At 38.1% G+C, this 23,710-nt stretch overlaps 1 protein-coding gene across 8 annotated transcripts in view; it reads right to left on the minus strand.

Moving 5' to 3' along the window:
- Nucleotides 1–23,710, minus strand: part of Cadm1 (cell adhesion molecule 1) — a 314,452-nt gene that overhangs the window by 68,915 nt on the left and 221,827 nt on the right. The window lies entirely within an intron of this gene.

The raw sequence follows: 23,710 nt of genomic DNA on the forward strand, positions 1-23,710 counted from the left end.
TTATAGGGAATACATTCCCCTAAACTTCCAGATTCACCCCAATTTCCAGAAACAAAATTCTAGCATCAGAGGCCCATTCCCTCACAAGCAAGTCTCCTGTAGCAAACGAAGTTGCTAGGCCATTTACCACAACGAAGAGAGAGAGTATTATCTAAAAAAAAGGCAAAATTTATTTTGATGATTAGCAATGACCATTACTGCTGAGTGGGTTAGGGCTGGAGTGGGGGGTGGTGGCATATAAATTCCCTATTAATTCAATCTTCAATAGCTCATGGATTCTTTGTTATCTACTTCATTTAGACGGCATTGTACAAAACACTAGCACTGACTAGAGTCTAGTCAACCAACAATATGCCCTCCCTTAAGGAGGTAATGGGACAAATCTTAAAAGCAAGAACTAGAAATAGTAAATGGGGAGGAGAGCAGTTATTTAGTGCTGGGCACTGTGCTAGCAGCTGAATTACATGCTTTCCCCTTTTAAACTCTTGAAATTTTTAATATCCCTACTTTAAAGATTAAAAACCTAAGACTCAGAGAGATTTGAATAAGTTGCCTGATGCAATTCAGCTAAGGGGCTGAGCTGGTGTTTGAACTCAGTTCTGTCGGGTTCTCCGGCCCATGAAGCTTGTCCTTTTTACCAGGCAACAACAGGATTGGTTGCCAAGGTTCTACTGGTTCTGCCTTGGAAAATTTACTTGTTTTTAAAGAGGGTTATTTCCCTATGAGCAACTTCTGATTTTTTTTATTTCCATAATTTATCCAGAACACAATTACACACTTCAAGATGAGAGAGGAACTGTCCTGAATGTAAAACACCTTGTTTACTACTGCTTCCTTCTTTCAGTGCTCAGCACACTGCCCCCAGAGAAAGCCTTTATTACCAGTGCATGGCGGGCATTTGCCAGCACTGAGAGCTCTCGCCCCCGCTGCCTGGCTGCTAATAAATAAAGCACTTCATTTACACCAGGGGAGACTCTCCAGTCAAGTCCATAATAAAAGGGCAAGTCATAGTTAAAACTGAATTCAGTTTATGCTATGGCAACTATGTAAACTCTTACTGACACCACCGGGCACCCGTGACACTAAACTGGAAAGACAGTTTGCCCAGAGAAAGCAAATAATGTTCCTGACCTGCTCCTTCAGTAGCAAAGTCATGTCAGGGAAACTTTCTCCCCCTTCCTCTGCTCTATGGAAGATGGAACCTAACATTAAATCAGCACGGTATGGTCTAAACAGGAAGGACTCAAACCCAAAATACAGATGGCTAAAAAAGGAAAAATCATCCTGCCGCTGATCAGTATAGTTAGTACTTTAAAAATCCCACTACAGTTCTTGAAATTTACTCAAACGAAAGTCTCAGGGGTTTTCAGTCTTATCAAGAGGCATCTAGGTTTGAAATTTTCAAAGCAAAACACTTGCATGCTTTCGGAAACCTTATTTTCAATTGGTAAGCGAGCCCTCTCTGACTTGGAGCTTCCACTGGCTTGTTGCCCATGCTCGCTTCTGTTGGATCCTATTTTTATAAGCGTGTTCAGGATGTGCCCAACTTGGAAGAACAGTGTCTACCCCTACCTGAATAAAACCATCATCACCAGAAGATGCACCACAATTTCTGCTAATGTTTCAGAGAGCTAGCACAGAGTTGAGAACATTTCAGACAAAGAAATAAAAATTAAGATCCTGTTGAAACCCAGTGGGAAAAATCTAACTGCATATGTCGCCTAAGTCAATGTAAACACAGTGTGCACTGCAAATCATTAACAAAGCCATTAAGATTTGATTTCTATCTAAGCAATTATTGTCAGCATATTTTGTACATTTCCTTTAAAAGACTCAATCCTATCTTTCAATTCATTAATCTGTTCCCTACATTTACAGAGTTTTATATCAAATCAGAAACCTATTTGAATTAATAAGAATTACAGGAAAAGTAATTTGAAAATAAATTATTTGAAGTTCAAGCCATGAAAGCTTTTGATGAAAGAATTCAGTCCCATTTAAACATGACAGTAACATTTTTTAGTAAGCCAATGTCCTGATGAGAGGCAGAACCAGTGTCCAAAAAGAGGGGTCCATCAACTGTGGATTAAGGTTAAGGGCAAGACCTCCTCAACACAAATACAATTCTTTATTTCTGAGAGAGGCAATACTTCAACCTTCATGAATACTTGAATATTTATATAAAATCAAAAGCAATCAATCTGTCTGTTGTTTACAAAGCTTCTGTTAACCTTCTTGATCCTCATCCATGTTTTGCTATCCCAAACAGTAAAGTTGAAATGTTGATTGTCTGATCCAAGGGCTGACTCCTTAATGTTTAAAATAACTACAAATACGTACCATACAGATCATAAATGGAGAGAGAAAATAAGCATAACCAAATAAACAAATAACCGAGTGGACAAGAATATATGACATTGACCCAAACATTTCGTTTGTGCCACCTTCTTCTTTATGAATGCTTTTGGAATCAAAGATCAATAGAACAGCAAGGAACACAGAACAATTCTCACTTTATAGATGACGACTCTGAAGCCTAGCAAGGAGAAATGTCTAAAATCACATGGTAGGCCTTGAGGCACCTGCCAAGAGCAGAGACCAGACCTCTGCCTGAATCATGACGCTATTTCTATTCCTGGCTATTTCTAAGTAACATGTATTGATCTGTTTCTAATTACAAAAGCAATATAAGCTCAAGGTTTTGTTGCTATTGCTGTTGTTATTTTGAAAATTTTGTTTATATAGTATTTGTAATACTGTATCCTATGTCATAGAGATGGTCAGGATCTTGTAAAAATCTCCTGCAAAATAATTACTCCTGTATCACTTGAGTTTATGGCAGGAAAACATATTGAGTTTAATCTAATCTCCTTTAATAATCAGTAAAAGGTGAGGCAAATTTTTGAACGGCAACTTAAAGAGTAATCTTCCTCAGAGCCGGTTTTTTCTTCAATTAAAATTGTTGATTTCCCCTGAATACAAAACAAAAAAATATCATCTGACACAACATTAAGCTATTCATGAATATTCTGTATACACATTCTTGTTTAGTTGACTAATGGCAAATTAACGTTCTCTATTTTAGCTTAAACACATAGTATAGGTATGTTTGATTAGCATTGAATTCCAAAAGCTGATTACTATGCATGCTTTGATTATGTAATTACATAATAGAGTATAATGGCTCCTTTGGAGTCATTATGATCTATATGGCAAATATGTTTCAGTTTTGCTATAGTTTAAATACACGTTGAGATGACAGCTCATAACAAGGTTCCACTTTTCAGTCTTATCAGCTAAATGGGCATTTTCCCATTCATTCTAACATCTCCTTGACACCAATTAAGGCCTATTGTGTCAAGCTGCATATGATTTTGAGAAATTCCCTTTGTTTTCTTGGCATTCGAAAAGGACATTAATTTTAAAAGCTGTATTAAGCAAAAGGCCTGGCTTTTTAAAAAAAAGGCTGAAATTCCATCCTTCATCCACTCTTTGAAAGGTCTGCAGGGAATCACATCTAGTTCATTAATCACTGCTCAGACAACCACAAGGGGGTTAAAGATGGAATTTCACCTTTAACTCCAAAATGCACATGAAGGGAGAACAGCCAAGAATACTGATGCTTACGGTGGTGGCTCACCACAATGTACTCAGCTCAGGGCCTAACTGAACATCAACCACACCAAGTGACACAAAGGCCCAGTTCTGCAAATCTCTTTTCCTCCAGTATACCTTACATTTTGAAGTTCCTTGGCGGGGAGAGGCAGCTATGAAATAGCACAGCAAGATTTCTCCTTCATAGTCCCCAAACTGGGTTTTTCATAGATCTAAGGCCAACAAATCTTAACCAGTGAATAGATTTTTGATAATTCCATCCTGACCTTACAAACTGGAAAGTAGTCTGGCTTTAAAATAGGAAAAAAGTTATTGTAAGGAATTATGTAAAGTTTTTCTTGTCCCCATGAAATTCTTTAATCTCAGTTGCAAGAAAAGTTATTTCTGCTTTTCTCTCCCAAGAGAATGATCCCATATTCCATGCCAAACCAAAGGTGACCAGAGTCTTAACTTTAAAGACAAATAAGCGCCAAGCTATTTTTACCTTTGTGTCTATAGGTTTTCAACATTAAGACTGAAGAATTGAGGTCAGACACAGTCCAACTTGTATTTACATACAGGATGGGCATCTCTTTTATGAAAGGAAACATTGATTAGATGTGTAAAAACTGTTTTCAAGGACAATTGTGACAAAAGGAAGTAGTTACAGCATCTGCAGTTGTGCTATTTCAATTTCCACCAGCCCATTAGCTGTCTTCCCTTTAAAAGACACTAGGCTCAACAGAACTTTTTAATCAGGGCCCACACCACTAAAAGGGACAAGCAATTATGACTCTTAAGGTCTGAGCTGCCTGATCCTGTCAAGGAGGAGGTGTAAGCCACCCTACAGAATGTTTATATGCAGTGATACCCATCCACTAAACCTGAAGATCTGAATTAGCTGTTGCATTAAAATTCACTCATCAAAGAAGCTAATGGCAGTAAAAGAAACAGGAATATAAAAATAAACTGTAAAAGACAATAATGATCATTGAATCCTTTTGCTCTTTACACTGGAAGGCAAAAGCTCCAGACTTGTTCTGTCCTCTCTTTCCCTTTCATGGCTGGACAGGTTGCACGGTCTTTTTGTTTCTCAATAAGATAGCATGTTTTATTTTTCTGGGGAGAATATTGTCTAACCCTAAAGAAAAACTCACTCCAGTGGCCATATTTTATGAAAATTATAAGAGAGAGCCCCCAAAGTAAAAAAAAAAAAAAAAAAAAAGTCCTTGTTTTATTTGCTTGTGAAATGGCATTGAAGTCACCTTGTGGAAGAGTCACGTTAAGCCTGCTAAATCTGCTTAGAGACTCTTGGGAGAAAGGGACTCTTTAAAAAAATATTAATTAAAAAATAGCCACAGTCATCCAACTTGGACTTTGGAGAAGAACAATCTGAAGACAGAGGCTTCTTATAAAACTAATTGTGTTGGCAAAGCAAGTAGTTTCTTCTCAATGGATTTGATTCTGTGATGCTCGTTTATGGCAAGAGGAGAATAAAAGAACAGTTTCAGATTGAGCTGCTTCAGTACAATTCAAAGCTGGCTGGTATTCCAGCTTTTCAAAAAGATATTAAATTTCTTTTATACAAAATGGAGTTGTGCTGAAGGCCAACTGTTGATCTTCTGCATCAACCACTCTGCTAATGAACTGATAATATGATATTATATTCTCTGGGACATATTAAATGACTGCTTTGCAGAGTGGAAACAGGTTGTATAAAATCCTGCTGCCCATAAGCATGGACTATTGGGGAAGAAAATCACATTTTAAAGGGATGAATTGTGTAGTTAGTAGTAACAGCTGATGAAGCACAAACTCTCACACCATCCACTGTGGTGGTTGTGGCTCCAAACTCAGTTGAATTCTGAAATGATGGGAACTGATCGTTTTAATTCCTATATGAAAATATATGTATTTCTAAAAGTACACCCTATTTACAACTAAAACAAAAGTTTTACATGACTAAAACTCAAAGTACATGTTAAAATACTTGAAAATTACAAATAAAGACACAAGTAGTAGGTTTTACTATTCCTGCAAAGATTTAAAGAAACCTGGACTTTTCTCTTACCCCAGAACTCAGTGACCAAATAATCATATACACTGCAGCGGCCTTGGTGAGTTCTCCTTCTGTAAGAAAATATCATGCTGCCTTTTCCTAACCAAATGAAGAGAAAAATTTAGAATTTCAAAGTCATGCTTTGAAATGACTGATCTGCTGTGGTCACTTCTACTTAACTGATGGTTCTCAATTCCTTTAAACCATAAGCCTATCAGGGGAGTGAACGGTTCACAATACTTGCTGATACTAGTTATTCCTCTACAAAATTCTTTAAATTGAATTTCTGTAGAATTCCAACCTCAAGTCTCAATGGAGATAGCACATGTATTTCCCTTACTTTTTATACCTTGCTATTAAGCACTCAATTTAATATCACTTTTTCCTTTGATAAGAGGTACCATGATTAAACTTGGGTCATTTTTTGCTTCATCTCACTAAAGGCTGGAGTTTTTTCTTTACGTTTGCCTCCAGGGTATTGAAAGATTAACAATTAATGTAAGGATATTTAAAATCACAAGGCTATAACATGTAACAATAATTACTACACACACAGAAGAAAAGGAAAGTGGCTGCTATTCTCCACGTCTGGAGGCAAGAAAAACAGATTATTTCTTTTCCAATGTGCTTAGTACTATTAATTTTTTTAATATCAAGTAAACTCCCACTATTACCTAGAGGGGGACATTATTTAAATTGTCTACACAATAACAACAACTAATATATATTTTAAATGTTTTCTATGTTCCAGGCACTGTTTCATTTTTTTACATTATCTCATTTAAACCTCACAACAATCCTACATGGTTCAATATCATATTATCATCCCCAATATACAGACAAGGTAACCAAGATTTAGATGGGTTAAATAAGTGGTTGAAGCCAATATCTGAATCTGTTTAACTCTAGATTTTGTGCTATTAACAATTATGTTATATTAATGAGGTTGTCAAAAAGACATTAAGCTTTATGATGCTAAAAGAACAAAGGGGAACCAATGAAAGAATCTACACTATCTCATTGATATGACTCAGGAATAAAACCAAAGTAATACAGAAAGGAATCTGAAGTCAAACAACAGCCCATCTATCAGCAATCAGCATGCACTGATAAAATCAGCTCTATAACCAGAGCCCAAATATCAGGTCTTCAGTATTTGGAGAGAAGATGTCTGTTCTGCTAAAATGATCCAGACTCGAAAGCAGCTCAACTCTAACTTCAGGCATTTACATAGTACCTGCTTCAAGGGCATTCATTAGTATTGACAGTCTATGTGACTGAAATTTGGCTGTAATAGCAGTCTCTCTCTACATCTTCTCGTTCATTTTTCCTGCCAACAAGAGCCACTGAAAACCTTCCAAATTTAAAGCTTAGAGCCGACAGGACAAGCAAGTAAGGATATCAGTTGGAACACATCAGATATGGACTCAGAGTGAATGTCAGCTTCAACAGACATTACTACAGAAACAGAAAATGGGGAAATGGGAGGGGATAGACATTTCACATTCTCATTCCACAGAGTATTCTGAGTGTGTGTAATATGGTTTGTTCAAGAAACAGCTGTAAATCCACGATAATCATGTGCTGAATAATGCCGCAACATTCAACTTACATCTCCTACCAGGAAGCCAAGCAGCTTTGGACTATTATATGAAACAACAATTTCTTAGCTGGAAAATTGCGTTCCGTGACTAAGGCCCTTATTGGTGAGTTATTCACTATATCATGTGTCAGTCATAAAAGCAAGTGTTTTTTTTTTTTTTTTAAACCTCTGGACTCTGGAGTTGCTGGTACCAGCTGAGTCTGAGAAGAAACATACTAGAGTTAGAAAGCTCTGTTAAACCGGAGTTTGATGAAGAGGTTGCATAAGGAGAGAAGTCAGTAGCCCAAGGAGATTCCACATTCTACTCTCATGCTTGCTGATTGCCCGGTGCACAGCCTATGTCAGTCAGATATGCACAGTAACTATCCAAATTGGTGCCATTATAAAAATAACTTGATTAGTATCATCCAAGTGTGGGTTGCTGATTAATCTTCATTGAAATTAGAGATACGTGATAAGGACATTGCTCGTGACTTGTTTTTCACTAGTAAGGGGGCAGAAAGGAGAAATGGGATCATCAGACTTGGAAAATAGGAATCTATGCTGAAACTGTGAATCTGTGTCTACAATTTAAAATGGGTGAATGGTGTCTCTCCTGCAGGATTATTAGGAGACTCAAGTGATAAAATGCATAACAGCATTGTTAAGCTCCCAAAATGCAAAATAAAGGACAATAATCTCCATATTCTTCCCCAGCCTCTGCCTGTCTTACTAGGACCTTATTATGATCTTCCATAATCTGCTGAAAAATTTTTCAAGTTTGTGTCATTAATTTTCTTCCAAAGCTAACTGAAAAGCAGAGAGTAAATTAAAACATCTTCACACATTTATGTTAAATTAAAAATTAAAATCACCGTATGTGTGGAAAATATAAGGCAAATCACAGGACTGTATATTTGAAATTGGGTTCAATGTATAGCATTAAAAACATGACTTGCTTTCTGGGTTCCCTCCCTTTCTGTACAAGTCCATAATTAGTTTAGACAGAAATCTCCATGTTCTCAAGGTATAAAGAGTGATCAGAGAAAGGCTGGTAGTACAGAAAGCACACCACCTTCTTTGGAAAATCCCAACAGTTAACATCTCAGTTATCTGGATTCCTGAGGAAATATGATTCACAAAAGTCAGCTTTCCATTTAACTGAATCTCTCTCTAAATGCAACAAAATGAAAAATTATGCAAAGCTCGCTAACTACCCTACTCTTTGTCCTATTCTTTAATACAGGAAGGACCGCCATGAATTACTGAAATACGTAGCAATGTTTGGCCCTTCTCTAACCAACCTTGGCCTATTAGGCTTGTGTATGTCCTCTGTTGCTTCCTTCCAATGCTGGCTGCCTCTTTTCACAGATAATTCCTTCCTTTATTACTAAGTGCATGAGTTTTGAGAAAGCTACCAAGTGTTGAGACCTTTCCTGCTTACTAATGAGTTCCTGGGTGTGTCTAGGATGTTTGAGGTCTCTAGAAATCTAACCTTCACTAAGTGGTGCTCTCCTGTGGCATGAGGGGGTGTAATTTCTCCCTTTCATTTGACACTGAAGGAAAGAAAAGTGCACAGATAAAATTTAATAATAATATTTGATTTAGCTTGACAATTATACTCTGACACTAATAGGTATTCTTAAATAAAAATATATCCTTGAATGTAGGAAGCAAATCAATACATAATTGGTGACTGACACTAGTTTGCTACTGACATTAATTTCTTATTTTATTACTTGATCAACCCCATCTATTACTAAACTATTTATAAAAGCAGGAAAACTGACCATGGAGAAATTCCTCCTGGTTCTGCAGATTGAGCTCAAAGTCACTATCTTTCTCTAGGACGATTACCCAGTTGTCTGAACAACACACAGAGAGTTATACCTGTCTCAGTCCTTGCATGCTGACTGCTCTGTGATCACTTGTTTATAGGGTTGCTTCCTTCATTTGGTTTTAATCTGGTATCCTACCTCTGCCAGTTATTAGCTGGACCTTGGGCAAGTTACTTAATCTAAGCCTCAAGTTTTTCATAAAATGGGCATAAAAATACCTCCCTTAAGACCTAGGTTATTTTGAGTACTGAATGGGTTCTCATTTGGTGGGTTGGAGTCAAATCCATATATTTGTACAGTAGGAGGTGTAGCAAGAGTTTTGTGCCCAAAACATTATTAATATTATTTTAATTATTTTTAGCACTAACTTATTCCTCTTTGTGTCCCTGAAGCATAACATAGTGTCAGCTTGTGGGGCAACTGTTTAATTAATGTTTGTTGAATGAAGTTACTAAATGAAAGCCTATTTAGGACCTTCACAGACTCTAGGCACTCTTATTTTTGGAGATAACTAGTCCGTATGACACAACATACTAAATACGCCATATTAAATGTAACTTTGAATTTAAAAATTTTAAGGATTTACATTATTTTGATTTTGAAGTTATCTCCAATTGTATTTTATTCTGAAGTCAATAATTTTCTTTTCCATGTTGCAAAGGTTATCTACAAAGCTCTTGAAAAGAAATAGACCCTATTATTGTGCCTGCAGTGCTCCGTGGAGAAAATAGTCCTGTGTCAAGAAGTTCCTAATGCTTCAAGGGAGAGAGACACACCTGCATGCATGCACAATGACAACACAATGTGATAATATTCATAAGTTAGAGGTTACAAATGTGCTCTGGACACTGTGGAGGATGAAGGACCCACCCACTGGGTCTAGACAGTAAAGAAAGGAGAGTTTGAGAGGATCATGATTCATTTAGAACAATATGAAGAGCAAAGTATGCCCTGAAGAGAGACAGAAAAGGATGCTTTCTAGAAAGGTCATTGGGGCCAGATATTGAAGGACATTATATGCCAGGCTAGGGAATTTGCACTTTATCTTGTAATTAATAGGGAGCCATTAAGTGATTGTAATCCAGGGAGTGATATGATCACATCTGTATTTTGAAAGATAACTTTTATGTGGAGAGGGAGGAGGGAGGAGGGACTCAAGGTAGGAAGATCAGTTAAGAGACTTCAGCCACACACTAAGTACTCAGGAGCTGATAAGAACCAGGTGAAGAGATCTGGAGAAGAGAGAGCAGAGATCAGGACTAAAGAAAAGAAAGTGAGGAGGAGTCAAGAATACTTCCAGGTTAGGCACATGGCTTTGGCATCAGTTTTCAAAGCAGTAAAGGGAGAAACTCAGTGTTCCTTAGTTACCTCTACTCAACTCTAGTTAATGTTTACTGGCCTTCTAAGGAAGACCAGCAAAGAGCTAACTTTAAAAAGAAGTTGGAAGGCAAAAAACACACACATTTTCATAGCTTCTATTGTTCACTACAGATGCAGGCTTTTTTTGTTGTGCCCCTTTGTACCAAAATATAATTAGGAAATCTGGCTCCCCAGTCCCTGCACTCCCAGCTTTATTTACTTAGTGTGGTTGACCAGCAGTTGGACAATGGGAGACTGTTAAAAACGCACAATCTCAAACTCACACCAAATTTACTGAGTCAGAATCTGCACTTTAACAAGAGGCTCAGATAATTCCTATCAGTACTGAAGTTTGAGAAGCTCTGACCTTGAGTAGGTTAACTCTCATCAGTGCCTCATACAAGTATCACAATCATAAACAAGAGACAAATGGCTTAACCAGGGAGGTTCTTGGAGAGAGGTCTGTTCGTAAGTAACTTGTTTCAAGGAAACTGGTGACTCTCAGGAAGTTGCGGGATATGAAGTTCATGAATCCTCACTACCAGCTTGAGGTCAGTTTCAAGGAATAAACATTTTAAAAAGGGATTTTCAAAAATTCACATTTGCATGAAGATAAATTGGTATGGATCATTCATAAAATCAGTAGGAACTAAAATCTAGCATGCTTCCTCAAGTTCTGCACACCACCGTTACACAAATGAAAAATCCTTTCCCAAAGCAGCTAGCTGACTGTGACCAAAGCAAATAGATTATTCTGCATTTAGCTGCAAAAAACAACTACTCTGGCCAGCGCTGTCACACTTAGTGGGGTTTGTCAGTTCACATGCTGTAGTACCCTAGTTAGATTTTTGCTTATTTGGTTTTACTGTATGTTTTGTGTTTGTAAGCGTTAAGCCAGCAAAGACAAAAACAACCGATCAGGAAATAAAGCAAGTGGTCCAAAATGAAAACTGAAAAGAGGTTGCTGAGGTTTGTTACAAAAGTGATGAAATTCAACTATATGATTTGAAGGGAGGAAAAAAAGAAAAGCTATCCTACCTATTATAGCAGGCCTTTTCACCCTGTTTAGTAGATAAAATTTGCCACAAAAATAGAGGTAATGGCACAAACAGAAGTACAGGAGAAATGAAGAGTCTTAAGCTGGACACAGAAAGAATCAGGCTTCTAAAAAGCCTTGTAGAATGCTCAGGGGAAGAGAAGGTAAATAACAGTTTCACTCTTTTCACCCACCCCTTAATGAACATCCATGGATCAGCCTGGACCTCTGGCTTGTTCTCAGCTGCCGAAATGACTGTGCCTTGCCATTGGGATGCAGGCTAATAGCATCCTTAGCAGCTGCTCACAGGAGGAAAAACACTTCACTGAAAGCAAGGAATTCAACTCAGAGTAGGAATCTCAGTTTGGGGAGGTCTTTCCTATTGCTCTGAAGATTCATTAACCTCGAACTTCAACTCCTATGTAACTTTCCTAATAAACTTTTTTGGGGGGGTGGAGGGGAACAGCAAAATGGTCATCGCCATGGTTTCTGATCTTCCTGTTCTTTAACATACAGCAATTGCAACTGGTTTGCACTTCATTCCTCTAACACATTTGTTCTTGTATGAAAGCTTTCAGCAATTTTTTTTTTTCCTTTTTACCACTGGAGCACCCAGATGCTTTTACTGCAATGGAAGCAGATCTCTGAACAGTTTTCTGCTGGGTTACTAAAGTGCAGTTTTAGAATAATGTTCTGAATTTTGGTCTCTTAAAAAAGTCGTTAGGTTTATGGGCAGTCATGCTTGTCACATTTAGAGCATGAATTACGTACTTCATGGAAACACAGTTAAACCCCCACAGTTGTGCACAGCCATAATTTCTGAAGCACCAACAATTGAGGAACTTTATTACTACTACTTTTCATGTATAAGATGCCAAAATCAACACTTCCAACATTATAAGGTAGATTTTCTTTTTTTTTATAAAAAGTTTTTCCTTTTTTCTTTTTTAAATAAAGCAAAAGGAAAAAGAAAACCCCTAATGGGCTACTTGCTGTTCTATTCGCTTTTTAGATTTGTCAATTTTTGAGTGACTGCCAGCACCAGGGACTCTTTGTAGCACCTTGTACTTGGGATATAATAAAAACATGAAATGATTAAAAATACTGTGAGTGTAACCACAGAAGGGACTATATATTCTGGGCCCCAAGGAAGGCCATTTCTTTGCAGAATCAGACAGACTCCATTTATGTTATTAAATTGTAGCACTATTCACTGTCCAGGCTAGAAGCTTCCCGACATGTCAAAAGCACTAAATATGTCCAAAGCATATATTAGAAACTTAACCTTTAGAATGCTGGTATCCCCTAGCTGTGAAATTAGAGAAGCTTGAGAACTGGCATATTTAGTTCTATGACATTGCTTACAGGTGAAAAATGTTTATTGGTTAAAGAATGTTTACTTTTGCCACTAATTTGGCGAATCACAAGTGGATACAAAAACAGGAGGAATTTAGGGCTTGTACACAGAATAAATTATCAGTATAAACGGCAGGACTGAGTAGTAGGAAAAATAAAACCACCAAAGAAATGCTGCTTCTTTGAACGCTAGCTCTGTGCCAGGTATCATGCTGTTATTTTGCACACATTTGTGTTCTCAAACTGCTGCTTGCATAATCACCTGGACAGCTTGCTTTCTGAGCCCCATCCCAGGGTTTCTAATTCAGGAGATGGGGGGGGCAATAATTTGCACTTCTACTGAGTTCCCAGGTGTTACTGCTGATGCAGGAACTATACTTTGAGAACTGGTACATATGAACTCATCGAATCCTTCACCATCCACTGAAATTTTATCATGTCTATTTTATAGATGAGGAAACCGAGGCTTAGAGGGAGTTCTACCACTTACTAGCTGTACAAATTCAGGCAAGTTTTTTCACTTCTCTAGGGCTCTGGAAGGATGACCACTCCCATTAGGTCTTTTCTCTTAGCCATATATCGTCCTCTCTATGTAAACGTGACTTTATCCGAATGTTAATCCATGTCCCTTGTTTTCCTACTGAACATTACTAGTACCATATCAGCTCAGATTTATGATCTGCCAGCAGTGTTGTGATTAGATGTCATCCCTGTCTTTCTATTACTCCGATATTGATAGATAAAATTCTGTGGTGATGCATTGCCTGCCCTTTCAAAGGTTACTGCCAGCAGATGCTAGGAATCAATACAGTTCTTATCTGTCACAAACCACAAGAAAAGCATGGTAAACAAGGCTCAATGAAAGGCCTGTGAACAGGTCAAAGTGAGAACTCCAAGATGCACTGTGTCACCAGTTTGTTACCTGACCTACACCAGAACCCAGCTTTGCCAGATCTAAACTATCTGGGGTGGCAAAATACAGTGGCGCTCAGAACCAGGCCTGGGATCCAGCACCATCTCTGGTGGCTCTTGTTGTGAACACTGGAAGCTAAGGCCAAGAGTCTAAAACTCTACTTTTGCTATAATGTGTTACACCAAGATCAAAATAATGCATAAGTTCTTTGGAGACAAGTGCTAAATAAGTCTAAAAAGGCACGGTAGGTTTATTTATACATTTTGTTTTCTCCATCCAACTTTAAAACAGGAAGAATCCTACTTTGAGGGAAAATGTAGATAAAACAGACTTTTTTATTTTTTAGATGCTTGCTCAAAGCATCAAGGAAAAATATGTGAAGTTATAGGTGTCTTAGAAAGCTTTTTAGTTTATTTTAAGGAATATTCAAGTGGACATTCTAATTTGATTTTTCCCCCCCAAGAGAAGAGCGGATAGCTCCAGAACAAAGTAGGGCTTAGGGCTCCCACCTATCTGTTAGGAGTCTGCCCTATTAAGGCTAAATACAGCCCAAGGGGAGCTAAAGGAATGGTTTCTGCAAAGACCAGGCAGAAGTCTTGCCATCCAAAGACCTCCTCCTGAACTATTTATCCTGTATTGTCACTTCCTCTCCTACCCCTGCCTCTATGCCTCACCAGGGTGTTTCACCTTGGTTCCTCTCTCATTTGCTTAGTCCCACCCAGGCTTTGGTGCTTCTCCTTCATCATACCCATCTCTCGGATAATGGTTCTTCTCTTCCTTCTTGTTTAATGGCATGGAGTGACCTCTGGCTTAGTCTCATGGTGGCCTCTAGAGATCCATGTGCATAGAATAAGACTGGGCAGGCAGGACTCAGCACTCCAAGAATTGCTGTTCCCTTTCCTGGTGTGTCACCTACGCATATTATATGAGGCGGTTCCCAAAGTGGCCATAGGCCTCTATCTTTGTATCTCATGGCCTGAGTAGGCCAGGTCAAAGTTTCCAAAATAATGATGGGTACAGTTGTTCTCATTAAGTCTAATGGCCACATGAGAATGACCAGCACTGAAAGATGAGGGCTTGTACTTGTTGACCACTGTGATCAATTTTAAGTAAAAGATTTCCGAATGCTTTTAATGAGACTTTTGGTATCTTTTAGGAATCTGCAATGTGGTATTCACCCATTTGCTACACAGGTCAAATACTTTTCGATGCTTGAGACTTAACAAGCAGTGAGATGGGAACTACGTGGTGGGCTAAATGTCATGAGGGTCCGCCTATTATGGACACAATGTCTTTTCCTATATAAAACCATCAAAAATGTTATTTTAAAACATAATGAGAAGCAGTGCACAAAAATAAAGCAAAGATGAAGTTATTATTTATGCTACACAAGAAGTCTTAGGCTAGCTTTCCTGAGCGATAAAAGGATTCTCATTTTAATTAAAGCATTCATTATTCAACAATGCACTAGAAATCCTGGGACCTCTATACCACTATTTTTAAAAATATCTCTTAGAGATGAACACTTCACTATTTTATCATAATTACAAAAATTATACATTCTTATGGTAGAAAAAGTAAAGCAAAAAAGTAAACAAAAACTCATAATACCACAACTCTTAAGATAATTATTACTAATATTTTAGATTATTTTTCCTTTTCATATATGTGTAACATGTATATATTATATGGACATCAACATACATATGTGTGTACATATATACACACATTCCATAATTTTAATGACTCTATTTTAGTCCATCATACAATACGCCAGAAGTCATTTCGCCATCTCTCATATTTTGATTGCTTCTAAGGATTTTCCCTAAGAATAATGCAATGAAAATATTTTTGCATAGGTAACTGTTCTAGTTTCAGCATATTTAGAAAATTAACGTTCAATTTTTGTGTAAGAATATATTTTTATTATTCAAGTTGAAAAAAACAACAGCAGCATTTATATGTATTTATGTTACACATTTATTATTTATTTTTGTTGCTATATCAAACTCAAAATAACGATGATTCCCACCTTAATGGGTCCCTTTACTCCATAAAAAGGTTCTGTAGCACATCCTAGGATCTGAGGAACACACAAAACATTTAAATATCATTCTTACTCTTAAGACATTTGGAAACTAAGAGGATGAAATCAACTTTAAAATTTAGGGAATACTCAACAAACATGAAAAATATTCATCATCTCTAGCAATTAGAGAAATGCAAATCAAAACTTCTCTAAGACTTCACCTCACTCTAATCAGAATGGTAATTATCAAGAATGCAAGCAATAATAAGTGTTGGCGAGGATGTGGGGAAAAAGGTACACTCATACATTGCTGGTGGGACCGCATATTGGTGCAGCCACTAGGGAAAGCAGTGTGGAGATTCCTCAGAAAACATGGAATGGAACCACAATTTGACCCAGTTACCCGACTCCTCAATTTACTCCCAAAGAACTTAAAATCAGCATACTATAGTGACGCAGCCACATCACAACAGCTAAACTATGGAACCAACCTAGAAGCCCTTCAACAGATGAATGGATAAAAAAACCTGTGGTACATATACACAATGGAATATTACTCAGCCTTAAAGAAGAATAAAATTATGGCATTTTCAGGTAAATGGATGAAACTGAAGAATATCATGCTAAATGTAATAAGCACAACCCAAAAAATCAAAGGCTGAATGTCTTCTCTGATAAGCAGATGCTGATCCATAATGTGGGGGGTAGGGAAGAAGGAAGGAACTTTGGATTGTGCAGAGGGGAGTGGGGGGGGTGGGGTTGGGAAGGATGGTGCAATGAGATGAACATTATTATCCTATATGCATGTATGATTACACTACTGGTGTGACTGCACCATGTACAGCCAGAGGAATAAGAAGTTGTGTCCATTTGTGTACAATGTGTCAAAATGTATTGTACTGTCATGTATAACTAATTAGAACAAAAAAAAATTTTAAATTTAAGTAATTCTAACTATGCCCTGCCATAGAAGACACTGAACACACTTTAAATGAAGGATTAAACAATGGGCTTACTTATATCACAAAGGATGGTCAGGGAACTGTTTCTGGCCTCCCACAGCTGGGTTAAGTGAATCTCCTGTGTGCTTCCAGTCCCATTTGTCTTAGTTCAGAATTTGTTCAAACCTTTATATGGCCCACTAGGCGTGACATTAACAAAAGCAAGTGATGACCCAAACTTCTCTCTAAATCAGGCACTGAACCAAGCTCTGCAAAGGAAGAGCACACCATCTATACCCTCAGCATTTAGAATAGTTTTTAGTAAGACATATGTGTTGAATAAGTGAATAAATGCATGAATGAAATAATGAATGAAAATGTGAATGAATAAAAAAGGATTAATTTTAAGATTGCTTTATCTAAGCTTTCCTGTACCCTTGGTGGCTCTGTTTCCTTTTATTACTATTATTTTAACACTTAAAAGAGTTACACAAAAGTTGCAATGACAGTATAGAAACCTCACAAACCCTGTATCTACCCTCCTCTAATGTTAACATATTACTCAGCTGTTTATCAAAACTCAAAAATCAACAATGGCACATACCACTGCTTGACCTTGACAATTTGAAGAGTAACAGTCAGCTATTTTGTATAACATTCTTCAATTTGGGTTTGTTTGATGTTTTCTCATGATTAGATTGAAATTATAGATTTTGGGAAAGAATACTACAGAGGAGAGCTGTCCCTTTCTTTGCATCATATCATGGAGTACATGACATCAAATGTTATCAATCTCTTAATATTGGGATGCTAACCTTGATCATGTGGTTAAGGTGATATGTGACAGGTTTCTCCACTGAAAAATTACTACTTTTCCTTTTCCAGACATGGTCTGCTGGAAATGGAGTTACTAAAGTCTAACCAGTACTCCTGGTTAGACCAAACTCCACCTCCTAGAGGTATAAGTATCAAAGACTTTGTGAATATATGCATATATTAAAACACCAAGAACAACTAATAAATATCTCAAGGAAGAAATTTTGAGGCTCGGCAACTATCCTCTCTCTCCTTCACCTTCCACCCATTAATTTTTGTATCCACTGGTTGATCTTGCCTGTAGCAACTGCTATGTAATTCAAGTGGCGACTTTTTTTATTTCTCTCACTTCTTTAACTGAAATTCGTCTAAGGAAGAGCTTTGTCTTTTCTCCCATTTATTTATTCCCTTGCTAATTTCTTTTTTTTCTTTTTTTTTTTTTTTGGTGGTGCTGGGATCGAACCCACAGCCTTGTGCTTGCAAGGCAAGCACTTTACCGACTGAGCTATCTCCCCAGTCCGCTAATTTATTTTATCAGTATGGGCTCATGGATATTTATTTTTTTCTTTGGTTTCTAATCCAATGCTATCTTTATTAATATCATCATTCAAATTGTTCCACCTTTGACCTTTGGAAATTCTGTTTATCAGAATTAAGGAGAACTTAAAACTAAGTTATTAGGAATAAAGGTAAACAGGCAAACAGAAAATGAGTCAATTGGACATATGAGAAACAGATTTTAGGAAAAGAGAGAGAAGAATAGCACATTGCTTGAAAATAAGAAGAATAGCAGCAGCAGAGCCGGGGACCTGCAGTAGGGCTGTCTAGGTACTTCTTTTCTAATTCCAGTGTGACAGTTTACATTCTTATAAGATGGCTGGGTGGTGAGGGCACTGTAATAAGAGGAAGAAGATGAGATAGAGAGTCAAATTCTAACAGACTCAGATGCTCCCTGCAGACGGCTGCTTCCACCCCGTATGTTTAAATACTACTCAATTAGGATCAACATTCATTTTTTATTAATGCTCTTCTGAGACAATGGCTCTTTTATCTGCGTTTTATCTTCCAGCTACATTAAGACCAAGGACACTCTCACAGAAGATCTGAAGGAGGAGACCCTGATGAATTGGGAGTTTAAAATACAAATGGAACTTCCTTTGTCAGTCTTGACTTGTTTTATTAACATCTGAAGGTTGATTTATAGCAGATTACCAGGCAGGAGAGGACTGTTTGTCCAATCGCTTTACTTAACACACACAATTAGAAAAAACAAACATTCAAAAATGTTTCCTTTCTATGGGCTAACGGATCGCACATTCAGTTCTAAAACAGTCACTTCCATCTCTGTCATTCACTGTAGTGACCAAGGACAGGTGTACCCTATCTCAAGACCACAGAAAAACATTCTCTGCAAAATGAAGGTTTCAGAAACCCAGTTTTTTTCACGAGCACAACGAACGCTCCTGTACAAAGATATTTGTGGTAATGATGCAAGCTCTGACTGTGGAATCAGAAAGATCTAGTCACAAATCCTGTGCTGGCTTACGTCAGTTTTGTGACCTTGAGTAAGTTCTTTAATCTAAGCCTCCATTTTGTCACCTATAAAAAGGAAAGTATTAAGAAGCACTGCAGATGACTGATGTGAAGATTCAATGAGACAATGCAAGTGCTACTCCATGAAATTATAAGGGTGCAATAAACATCAGTTATATGATAATGATGATATCCTATCACTGTTTCCTCACCTAAAAATAAGGATGAACGGGAATGGGTGGGAATGTGAAAGAAGAGTCTGTGGTTTGACCCCTGTTGCCAAACAGGCATGCCAAGGAGGTAAGTGGCAGTTTTCTTCCACTTTTTGGAAAGACATGTACACATGCACACTGCTATCTTAGTAATGAAAAATCCATTCAAGAATCCATTCTTAAGTAGTGAAGAAAAATTCAAGGCATTGATTAGAGACTGTGTTTACTCCTGAAACTAAGTAGACTGCTTCCTGCCTTCCACACTCCCTGCCCTTCCTGAATACACTTATATCAGGATAACATAGTTATGCCCCGCCCCTTTTTTTTTGCGGTGTTGGGGATTGAACCCAGGGCCTTCTGCTTGCGAGGCAAGTGCTCTACCAACTGAGCTATATCTCCAGCCCAGTTATGCCCATTTTTAAGTCAAGGAATCCTACTATCCTTCTATTTTTAGGAATTCAATGCCACTATTGAAATTCCCTCTTTCCTCATGAGGAAAAAACATGCAATTCAACCTCTAAGAAGAAAGGAACCTGAGTGTTTTATTCATGGAACTTTCTGCAGTGCCTAGAATAGTACCTGGTTTTTAATCTTCCTCAGCCTCTGGCTTCTCCTTTATAAGAATGAGGGTTGTGCCAAATCCAGGCACCTTGGCTAGTGTGGTCTTGCTGTTGTTTTTCCTTTAGGCTCCTGCCTGTCATCACCCAGCCATTTAGTCTTATTTCTAATCACAAGGAAATGCTTCCAGTTTGCATTTCTTATATTCTTACATGCTCCTCAGTTCATCCTTCAAAAAATCATAGAAAAGGTTCCTCATTTCTACCAATGAATACTCCTGTCTGTGTTGAAAGTACAAACACTATTCCTACAGTACAGGGTGTCTCATTGAGATGTGTTCGGGACTAATAGTTCATTGGGTTATCAAAAAGAATGACTTAGGTAGGGAATGACAACAAACAATCTGCATATGTTTTAAAATAAGATGTTTGCAGTATATGTGTATATTATAAATTATATATAATATATGGTATGTTCTATATTATATAATATAGTGTATATATAATATAGACTATAGTATATGCTATATACACTATATTATATAACATAATATGCTACATGTATTATAAATACTATGCACACATATTATATAATAGGTATTATATGTACAGTGCAAACATTTTAATTTGAAACATACAGCAATACCTGTATTTTCCTTTTGTTTACTAATCTTTTGGTATAAAGTCCAGGCATTTTCTTGAAGATGGATTGTGAACCAATAAAATTGACTCCTGGTATGCGTGTCACTCAACTAGGTCACCAAATGGTCATCCCTGGATCACAGCCTCACATCGTGAGGAAAGTGGTCAGAAATGCAAATTCTCAGGCTCCCTTCCAGAAGTACTGAATCAGTCACTGTAGGAGTGGGGCCTGGCAATCTGTTTTAACAAGCTTCCAGGTGATTGTGAAGCCTCCTGAAGTCTGGGAGCCATTGTGGTAAGGGAAGAGGTGTGGAGGGCAGCCTTTACCCACCAGCATTCCATATGCTGTGGGAATGCGCCAGCAGGATTTGCAGAGGAGCTGCACTGTACCCGTCATCCAGGGAGTTGGGTTACTGTGCTTAAAATAAAGGTGACGTTAGTCAGCTCTGTCTTCATATTAGGCAACTATTCTTTAGAGTGGCTTTGACAGATGCTGCTCGTAGCAGCAAACTGTAACATTTTTGAACCATGAACTAACATTTACAACTCCCAATTTTTCTTGAATAGTATGACTTTCTCAGCTAGGCTTTCTGGGTAGCCCTCACTGTACTACTCTGCCTACGGCTTCCTTGAGTGCTATGTCCTGCATTTTGTCTGACAGTGAAAACCCAGTGGGGGTGGTGGATCACACAGCAGCAGCCATGTGGGACTGGGCCACCGAGGAGGTTCAGTACCTCCCCATGAAGCAAACTAAGATATACACTAGGTGTGATCTTCTACATGGCAAAAGCTTAATGATTGCTCTATGCCAACCAACAAATAGCACTCTTTCTTCTCTAGTTAATTTACAGCCACATGAGTGTAAGCATTTCCTGGGTTCTTTTATCATTTATAACTTTATTCTGTCAGTAATATCTGTCATTCTTTGCAGCTCAGTAAGCTCTTTCAAACCAAGATATCTATATTTCTAAATGGAATCTGAGATGAATTTTGATAAACATGCATTCTGTATCTTAATAAAAAAGGGATTTTCCCCCTTAACTACCTGCATATATAAATGTTTAAAAAGTATCTGAAACCTGCCTTTGCATTAGGCAAAAATTCAATGTCAAAATAATATTAAAAATACACAAAACTGTAGGAAATTGTTTTAACCGTGATGTGATAAATAATAAATCAGAATACAAGTTACTCTGCGATTATGGGTTTTCTCCATTCTTTAAGCTTCTGGCTTGTTCCACATCAGTGGATCGACAGCCCTTTAGTTTAACAATTATGCACAGAGGCAATCTTGTTAGGACTTGATAAAACACTGTCACTGTCTTTGTCACTGCCATGCGAAGATGCTACAGTAAAAGCTGTAATGTACCAAGCTGCCATGCACTGAGGCGTGCCCGAACACCAAAGTTCAAAACAAAGTTGCAAAGGTTCGAATGCACTTTGTTTACAGGCGACCCTCCATACTTAGAGCTCATGTTAACTTTTAGCTTGTTTGCCTAGCTACTATGCTATGCCCCTTTTTCAGATGCTAATGTATTTCAGTTGCTAAAGCTTCTCCAAAAACCAAGCTTCATTTTTAGTAGCATATTCTCCTAGTAGCGTATTCTCCAATGAGTCCAGTCAGTATGCTATCTCCTTGAGGGATATTTACTTACATATTCAGTTCAAATTTACAGTGCCTGGCTTGCGAATGAAATGCCACTTAGGAAGAGAATGCCACACCATTGTGGGAGATAAATCAAACAACCACTTCTTATTTTAGCACATGCTGGAAATCACACATTTCTGAAGCAGTATGTAGGTTATCTGCACAACAGAAACACATTCCAGCCCTCTCTGTACATTTCCCTGGCTACCATACAAACTAACCTAAAATTGCTTTCTTTGGCAAAAGTCTCCTTACCGACGAAACTGATTAACCCCTTGGGTTCCTTCAAAGAACATGATGATCTTGAGGCTATGTGGCTAAATGGAAAGTTTAACCTCTGAGGAGGGAGGACACTTCAAAAGAAGTATGATTGAGAAGTGGTCCCCTTGGAGGCAGAACCCTACTTGTGACATAGTCATTGGGTTAAATTCAAATCTCAAGGGAAAAAAAAAGAAGTGAATTGAATAAGGTTCATCTTGTTAGTGAAAGGATTATTTACTCCCGAAACTATATCCTTAACATTCCAACCTCAGAGAAGCGGTTGGTTTCACATACTGTTCCTTCTGCTGCTGCTGCTGGTGGCACTGAATCCCCTTCAGTCACTCTTTACCAAGAACTGTTTTTCTGTAGTGCTGAAGGGTTTGCATGGAATCATTCACACCCCTGGCCTTGTGGCCACCAGCGCACACTTCTGTGAGGCAACTGGCCTGGAAGGCAAGAGACTAGTGCTCTGTTATTAGCTAGAGATAACTGCTAAGGATTCAAGAGACATTCAGTGTCCTTAGTATTCATTCTCAATTTTTAAACCTGTGCTCTTCTAGTCTGACTAGTTTCCTAAGATGTTTGCAGGATCAAGGATCTGCATTTCAGCTTGAGAGGTGGAAAGCGGCTGGACAACACTTGAGGCCTGTTCTCAGACTTCCTTCTTCATGCAAGGAAAGAAAATTGCTCACCATGACCCAGTGTGTCTGTCAACTCTCTTGAGTTATCTTCTCAGTAAGTCTTAAAGTTACCTATTAGGGAGAGTAAAGGGCCACAAAGGACCTCAAGTTCTGTGCTCAGTAAGAAAAACCATGGGTCTTTGAGAAGGAAAGGACCCCCAGCTTCCAGTTCAGTGCTCTGGAAGCACTATTGAGGGTAACCGGAGCAGGCCCCAGCACTGCCTCCATTTATTGTCTGCAGATTTTCTTCTTTGCTTTCTTGATGAAACTGTCAATCTTCATAATGGCGTTAGCAATCACAGGGATGCTCTGCGAAGCGGCTTTAAAGGCATCTGATAAAGAGAAAACCTGTGCTCTCCCGTTCCTGAGCCCCTCTTTAGAGTCAGTTACCAGTGATAAGGTTGGGCATTCTGACTTGTACAGAGTACAAGAAATTTGACTTGGCAAGTCAAACTGCCACCACCTTGACAGAATGAGTGGGGCTGCAAAGCTGCAATCTTTCCAGCTCCACACACAGGCAGAACTTGACATCACCCCTCTGCTGCATTCTGGTTGGCTGTCCTGACCAGCAAGAGGGGAAAAGGCTTGGGTATCAGGAATGAGTTCGTTTTTTGGACTCCCTAGTTCAAAGTATTTCTCGATCTGGCCATACCT

The sequence above is a fragment of the Sciurus carolinensis genome, chromosome 11 (assembly GCF_902686445.1).
Source record: "Sciurus carolinensis chromosome 11, mSciCar1.2, whole genome shotgun sequence".
NCBI lineage: Eukaryota > Metazoa > Chordata > Mammalia > Rodentia > Sciuridae > Sciurus > Sciurus carolinensis.